At 35.3% G+C, this 8403-nt stretch overlaps 2 long non-coding RNA genes across 3 annotated transcripts; one reads left to right on the top strand and one right to left on the bottom strand.

Annotated features, from left to right (window-relative positions):
• Positions 1-1109: 1109 nt before the first annotated feature.
• On the top strand, positions 1110-5206 carry LOC141380231 (uncharacterized). 2 transcript variants are annotated; one of them, XR_012397905.1, is made up of 6 exons: positions 1110-1162; positions 1483-1589; positions 2528-2651; positions 2827-2912; positions 3221-3263; positions 3361-5206. It is a non-coding gene; the product is annotated as an uncharacterized lncRNA (long non-coding RNA). The 2 variants fall into 2 exon arrangements; XR_012397904.1 differs by having other exon boundaries at positions 2522-2651; positions 3361-3904.
• On the bottom strand, positions 3265-7611 carry LOC141380230 (uncharacterized). Its single transcript, XR_012397903.1, has 6 exons — positions 7488-7611; positions 6808-6843; positions 6489-6563; positions 6028-6193; positions 5547-5721; positions 3265-5152 (listed from the first exon to the last, which is right to left on the bottom strand). It is a non-coding gene; the product is annotated as an uncharacterized lncRNA (long non-coding RNA).
• Between the last annotated feature and the right edge of the window lie 792 nt (positions 7612-8403).

The raw sequence follows: 8403 nt of genomic DNA, 5'->3' as shown, positions 1-8403 counted from the left end.
CCACGAAGGATATCGGCAGTTCTGAAGGCAAAAGGTGTACCTGATAAATGAGCCGGGGAGTGTATTTAGAGCTTTAATAAATGTTTTCGTTGTTTTGTAATTAAAAAACAGAGTTAGTCAACCAAATGTCATTAACAATTTATTGTAAGTAACAATTTGCGCTATTCATAAACCATTGATTAAGCCTATTGGCTCCAAAAACTACAAATTAGCTGCTTATTGATAGTTAATAAGGTAGTTGGGTTTTGATTTTGGATGTAGAATAATTTAAAGCTACTAATTATCAGTTAATATTTTAATAATACACTGTCAGAAAAAATGTGCAAAATTTGTACCTTTAGGGGTACAATGGCTTGTCACTGGGGCAGTACCCTCAAGGGTACACCTGTTGTACCCTTTCACATGGGTACATATTTGTACCCTAGCAATATGTACCTTAATGGGTCAAATATGTACCTCTGCTGACTAATTTGTACCTTACTTGGGCTATGGTACAATAATGTACCTTTAGAAAAGGTACAATTTCTCCTCAATAGGGATTAATTTTGTACCCTTTCATTTCAGAATTGTACTTCATACACATTAAATTTCATTTATCACATTTATTAAACATTAAATATCAACATTTTTACAGGATGAATGTTTAAACATTACATCATTTTAAAAGAATAAAAAGTAATATTTTTCCATGAGTACAAACTGCACGATAATTGTACTTTTATACTTGTAACATTTTATCACAAACACTTATTGAAAGATTCAAAACAATTACATTGTCACCTTTTTAGAAGATGAAAGTTTTAAACTATCACAATGTCCTACCAGATGCATAAACTTAAAAAATAGCTGCTTAAACATTAAAACATTTTATGAAACAGCAAAAAAGCTTAATATTATTTTTTTAACACCAGTACACAGCAAATTCATCTGAGTTAAATTCTCGGTGTTGAAGCATTTCAGAGTAAAGTGTTGACGTTAAAGAGTTAGATTTTGATAAATGAATATAATAAGAGTTAGAATTGATTTTATTCAGTGCGAAATCAAGGAGTTATCTTTTCTACACTTGGTGGTGTTGTTTCCAACATCCGGGAATTCATGCAGCCCCAGTCACTGAAGAATTTTCCAGACGCCATTTTCCATCTGAGGTTTAGAACAGCAACTGGTGAGTCAAACTACCTAAATGTTGGTATTTTACTGACTTTCTTTAAGGAAATACAGTTGTAAACATATTGTTAAGTTAATAACTTTAGAATGGAGTGACAATTTTAATCTTCTGCGGTTCATTCATGGTCGTTTGTGTATCTAGCTTAACTGCATTACTATTCACTTCTTTTCAAGAATGTTTTTATATATGCTCACGCATACATAGTGCATAAAAACATCAAATGTACATGTTCAACACATTTCTGTCACGCTTAATGCCATTTTGTGCGTTGTTACCCATCTGTAAAATAAAATCGACACTTCTCCTTTAATTCGAAGCAAACTAGCGAGGGAATCCCCGGAGCAGCCTAGCCTACTCTGCCCGGATGCTAACGGCAACACAGGACGGTTTCCATACGCTCTGGAGAGTTTCTAAAACATATCTGGTGAGTAAATGAACATATGCTTACTTGTAAAAGGCTTCCTGACTAAAACATATGATTTTTTTGTTATTCGTGTACGTTAATTTAACGTTAGTTCTTTTAAACACCGCGGCCCTTTTAAACTGGTTCATTCGTGGCCGTCCATATACCGTTAGTTCATAGACTCGCGTGATAACGTACGCTTGAATTATATTAAGTGTTGACAACCATTAAAGTCGGAATGTTAACATTAATGTCTTTAAATGACCGCGTTTGCACTTTCTCAGACATTTAAGGTTACAGAAGTCTCCCGGAAGTTGCGGGACTAACGTTAACGTTATCCCGCAAATGCACAGAGACTCCCAGATGCCCAAGTAGATGCCCGCAAATGAATGATAATCTCTCGGAAATCGCGCGTCTCCCGCCCGGTCATTAAACACTTTGCACACCCCTCTCCACCGCATCCCTCCCAGCTCTTCAGGTACGTCGCGCGCAACTCATCCCTTTGCTCTTCAGGTTCTCATCTCTCCCGCTACCTCCCGCAAATCAACTCTGTATCCCCCGAAAATTACTTTTCCCAACTCGGGATGTCTGACGTTAGTAAGTTAGGCTATTTCTGTAGTCAGGAACATCTTAGTCAAGCTTTTTCTCCCGCATGATATTGTGCTTAAAACTATAGGCTAAACTTAGCATGTACTGTACACAACATTTCCATTTTATTAAAGACAATTTAGTGCGTTGTAAAAAGCCACCTGTCTGTAAAATTAATCAACTGATTCATATTTGAGCAGCCTAATGATGATACAGGTTTGATTTGTAGATTCATTATCAATAATCAACATCTGAATCAAGATATCTAAAAAAGTGTGAGGCATACTTTGTGATGTTCATCTCTCCTTTTTATCTGAAGGTTATGCATATGTGTGGATACTAATTTTTTGTTGTTTTTTTAACAGCCACAGTTCTCTATACAATAACACAAGACCCTGTGACGGTGGCTGATTAGAGACGGATGGTGTATTTGCAGAGTTGGTGAAATGACCAAGCACACCTTCTTGGTCATATGTGGTAATAATAATAATTAAGGTATGTTTGATAAAGTTCTGTATTTGTTTCACATAAGCTAAGAGGGTATTAGAGCATTAGAGAATAACAAATGACATGAAGGTGATAAGTTTTGTATTGTGGGTGAACTGTTACTTAAATAATGTTTTGCTCTTTGCTTTGCACTTTTCCTCTTCTGCTTATCCTAATATTTTAGATTATATTTGGACCTGAAACATCTGCTAGACTCCAGTAAAGGTGGCGTCAATACTGGACCTGAAAGGGCCTAACAAGTTGAATCTGGTAAAGAAACATGCACGCGCGCACACATGCACGCACGCACACGCTTACAGAAAAGTGTTGTTTATGAAGTTTATGAATATTTTTTACACTGTGGCCAATATTTTGGGGAAGTCAGCATCACTAAATGATATAAAAGATTTTAAGCTCCTCTAAATTTTGCTCCAAGTGTTGTGTTAAATTCAGGATTCTGGACAGACAGCTGCCTGTTTTTCCAGTTCTAGTCATAGTGGTTAATCTAATTGTTTTTGGAGATTCCAACAGTGATATATGTGTTTTTTTACTTTTCCATATCCTGTCACCTCAACCAGCTGGGAGAGTCAAGTTGTGGATCATCATGTAGATTTTCAAAAGGTGAGTTTAGATTTCTTGAATGTTTTATTTACTTTAAATGTTCTTTTAAATATATCATAGAATTTGATTGCAATTTGTTTTCAAACATTTTTCTTAGTCATGCTGGAGACTTGAAGAGTTCTTAGATGAGCTTCACCCTATATCCGTGCATCAGGAACCACCAGACGAGCGATCAGCAGCTGCTACATCGTCATGGATAAAAAGGTCATCCTGTGGCTGGGAAGCACTTCATTCACAGGACATGCTTGATGAGATTTCCTAGCTCCAGTTTGTTTTCACACAAGTTTACAGCATTTATACCTTCATTTAAACTGCTGTGTTTGATATGGAGGACCAAGGAAACACCCGAAGTGAAAGATTTGCACACCAAGTTGTTTAAAATGTAATTTTACAAGAAAACTATGAGTTCAGAAGAAAACTATGAGTGACGCTATATTGAACTTTCAAATTGCTCTGATAACACATCAAGTTTGGACCAAAGGACTGAAACAGCCTTTTTGAGCACTGGTCATACATATTTTGTTGATACTGTCTGTACTAATAAAACATTTAAAGCATATTTGACATTGTTGCATTTTAAAAACTGAATGAATTGTTGAAGTGGTGAATGTTTTCAAATAAAATGTTTTTTCTTTTATAAATTACAGTCTATTTGACCTTTTTACCATATTTACACTCAAGAGAGTTGAATAAAATAACAATATATTGTAGTAAAAAAATTACTACCAGGCGGTGTTAAATATAGTTACATTTTTAACTCTGCCCAGAGTTAAAAATTAACCCTTACTTCAGTGTCAATGTGCCAACCCTTTTGAAAGTGTTGATTTAACTCTGTTTTGAGTGGACCCCATGAGACACTTTCAAAGTGTTGAAATTAACACCCATAGAGTTGTTTTGGGTCCCCATATTTTGCTGTGTACATCCCATTTCACTGAGCATTTTTACCAATGTAACAAAGTAATTTTTCTAAAACAGCACTAGACCTCATGAAGTATATTTTTGCTAGTGCACTGCATTCTACATTTTTCTAAAAGCATCAAGAATCTCAAAGCAATCTTTTTCCATACAGTACATTGAAACATGTCACTTACTGTATACCCTTTATCATTTTAGATCTCAAAAACACATTTGATCAAACAGTATTACACATTAGATTTAAAATTTCTAAACATTCTTAAACAGTTTATCAGCAGAGTATATTTCAAGGGCCTGAAAGTCCATTTGTCTTGGTTTATAACACCCCATTCAAAGTCAACTCCTAGTGTATTTGCATGGAAATATGAATCATACAACAGCAGTATTATAAACTTGCCACACAGAAACCAGTGCAGTATTGACATTTCATTAGGAAAGAGTCATTTCTTCTCCATTAGTAGTCTCACATGCACACGAAAACAGTTCAATTTGAACACCTGAATGTGCCAATCTCATCAAGGATGTTGGGCGGAAAAAATTCTTAGCATTGTGTCATCTTGTGCTTCTCAGTTGATTTGGGCAATGTTATTGAAATGTCTATAGTTGCTAGTCTTAAAATACTGATGCAGACTCGAAACGCATGCACCAAAGTAAATGCAAAGATCCAAGCATTGCTGTTTGATGCAGACCCACCAATACCAGTTCTCTCAGACAGCTGCACTGAGTTGTTTTTCTTGTAATTTTGGATCTCCATCTTCACACCATTGCTGATGTTCAAATTTAAATTGTTGTTCCATCTCGAGGAGTTGCTGATGTTCATCCTTTGCATTCTTTATGTAGCGTGGATAAGCCAAGTTGAAAACACAGTAAACGGCGAAGGATGTAATAATGCCTTTTAACTCCTATTCTCCAACACTTTGCAAAGGACTTTCAACCATCTGTAGAGGTGGGTAGGGAGCATCATCATCATCCCACTGTAAAAAGAAAAAGAAAAAAGACATCAATAAACAATGTAAAATCTGTCAGAACTGCATAACATCTATCAGAGTATTATAAAGTGTTTAACCAACAGTACCCAAACCTCTCCCAGTGTAATTACTGTAAGCAATCAACTTTCTCTTTAAAGATATGGGGGAGCAGAATTAGAGCAGCACGAAAGTCTGAATCTATTGTAAAATAAAATCATCCATTCATTTATTTTATTTTCGACTCAGTCCCTTTATTAATCTGGGGTTGCCACAGCGGAATGAACCGCCAACTTATCTAGCACGCGTTTTACGCAGCGGATGCCCTTCTAGCTGCAACCCATCACTGGAAAACACCCATACACACTTATTCACACACATACATATGGCCAATTTAGCTTACCCAATCCACCTGTAGCACGTCTTTGGACTTGTGGAGGAAACCGGAGCACCCGGAGGAAACCCACGCCAACAAGGGGAGAACATGCAAACTCCACACAGAAATGCCAACTGACCCAGCCGAGTCTCGAACCAGCGACCTTCTTGATGTGAGGCGATCGTGCTACCCATTGCGCCACCTTAAAATAAAATAAAGACAAATAATGAAGTACTCTTAAATAATTTAATAACATCAAGTTTTTAAAATAAAGAAAAAAATATTGGAACCTTTAGCAAATGCTGAATAAAAGATATTTAATGTATTTTTATGAATTACATTTTTTAAAGAAAAACATTGAGAAATGTTCTCTATATAAAGGGTTTGTATATAAGGCCTATGAGTTTGAACTTGCTAAATGCAGCTTGAAAAGGCACTTAATGATCCCATCCAAGAAATAAAGGTTTAATCTAGCAAAATTATTGTTATGTAAGTTTTATGTTAATACCTCTTAGATCATCTGCAAACTTCTATTCTCTTGCTTTTTTGTAGACTTTGGCCAGTGGAGATGCTTTTTTCTTAATCAAGCTCAGGCACCTTTAGCACAAGCTGTTCTTGAAGCTCTGACTTGGTTGGAGATGGTTGATGAATGCATTCAGTCAGGTTCACCATGACTATAATAAAGAAAAAGGAAATTAGTGATTCACTTTAACTAAAAACATTATCTAATATTCTTTGTTGCCATTTCCCTTTAGTTATCACTCAACATATAGTTGAAAGCTTGAATGCACATGTGTTCACCACAAAGCTTGAAAATTAAAATATTTTTACAATAGTCATAACATTTATAATAGTCATTTGATCCTACACTTAGGCTTATACTGACATAAAACATTTAATTTAAACTGAGAACTGATTTAAAATGTGGGATCTCGCTAACAAGGGTGTTTTTAATAAAGGGTCACACACCTTATTTCACTGGATACGCAGGACATTCGCATTACTCTCAAAAGATGATGCGTCCTCACCAATTGCAGGAATCACCTATTGGATCAAATATAAGTCCAAAATAATGACAATCATAAAAATTCAAATTTAACTTTAACACTTCACTTTACAGTTCATAGAAAAAGGGAGATTAAATTTAAGACTGCACAATGAATTCCTAGGGAAAAAGTATACACACACACACACACATATATATGTGTTATAAATTATATATATATATATAATTATTATTATTATTATTATTAACATACAGATCAAAGACAAAATACTAAATACTTACGTTATTACACTACTGCTTCCTCGTCCACTTCATTTTCTGAAATAAAAAAAAATCATGATCGGTGTGAACTTGAGGTTAACAGCAAACAAAAAAAAAAGCTTTAAATTAGCAACTCAAAGGTTTGATAAAGACCTGCACCTCGATCTGACACGACAGATGATTAGGACTCTCTTGAACATGCGTTTATAACGTTATTTAAATATGTAACGTTGCAAAATACAACTGCTATGAATGAACGTTGGTCGAGATATGCATACACTAAAGTTATATTGTTTCAGACATAAAGGGGACAGGCATTCACTTCACTCCTGTCCGGATTAAACATGAACGTTAGCATGAACGTTAGCTTCCCAACTCTAAGGAAATTCTGAATTTATAAATAACGTATGCAATAAAGGCTTAACAACATTATCCAAACAAAACGAAATGTGTTTGAACTGTTTCTCTGGACGTTTCACCGCTGTTTTTTCAGCGTCTCGAGCTCTTTCTCATGGCCAGGTTATGTGAAAAATCATATTTTCATTTCTGGTCAACCTTAAATAACAAAAGGGTCCCTTCACGCGGCAGGTAACTCGACGGTAATCTTAACTAAGTTACATACACAAGGCAAAGTAATGTCAATTATTAATTGAATATAACCCAACGGATATGTACAATAAGTTATTTAACATTAAACGTACCTGCAAATGTCTGTGCTTCGTCTTCACGAGCGTATTCCAGCTTCTTGGCGTCCTTCAGGTCCATCCTCCGTCGGCGGCGAGAAGAGCGTCAGAATAGCAGTGCAACAGCTGGAGATTAACCGTCGCACGTAATCAGCTCGCATTATGAATGCAAAATCCTATTGGACAACACGAATTCAAATCTGCTGGCTGCCTGCTAATGCTAAGCGAAAGTCAATGGACAATCCCCGCTTTGCAGACCCGCAAGTTTAAAAAAATATAATCTAATGTGTCACAAAATGTAGTTTTAAGAGTATTTCAGGCGAGAATGTTGTTGTCTTAAACTCGAATCGGCAGTTTATTTAAAAAGACAGCGCTTCTTTGACAATGTGCTTCAGTGAATGCGGACTCTGTCAGCGGGAGCTTTATGATTCTCTCCCCCGCCGACAGCAGCTTTTACTTCGGCCAGTCAATCTCGGATCTGCCGCTGGATTCAATCTCCCCTTTGTAGTTAAAACACGATATTTAATACATTTTGTGTATATCTAACGGCCAGTTTTTTTGGTCTTTTAAATCTATTATTTGATCTCAGCTGTATTATTTTGGCAGTATCATTCTGTTACGTTTTATAATTGTTTTATTAATTAATTTATTTATTAATGCTACAATGTTGTTCTCTGTCTTTGTTTACCAAGCTGGTTACCTATAATTCCTATTGTATATATCTACTTTATACTTGTATGTTTATTCTAGTAGTTTATTAAATCTGATAATCAAAGAAAGGTCTGTGTATAATAAGCCATTTCACTTTACATTTAAGGGGATTTATGTTAACATTTTCTTAAATCAAAAATATTAATTTATAATATTTATAAGGCCATGTCTTATATAATTAAATCATTTTATTTTTAATGTAAAGTTTTTTGTGCATTTCTTC

The sequence above is a fragment of the Danio rerio genome, chromosome 22, assembly GCF_049306965.1.
Source record: "Danio rerio strain Tuebingen ecotype United States chromosome 22, GRCz12tu, whole genome shotgun sequence".
NCBI classification, from domain to species: Eukaryota; Metazoa; Chordata; class Actinopteri; order Cypriniformes; family Danionidae; genus Danio; species Danio rerio.
This window is presented reverse-complemented; position numbering and strand designations above follow the sequence as displayed.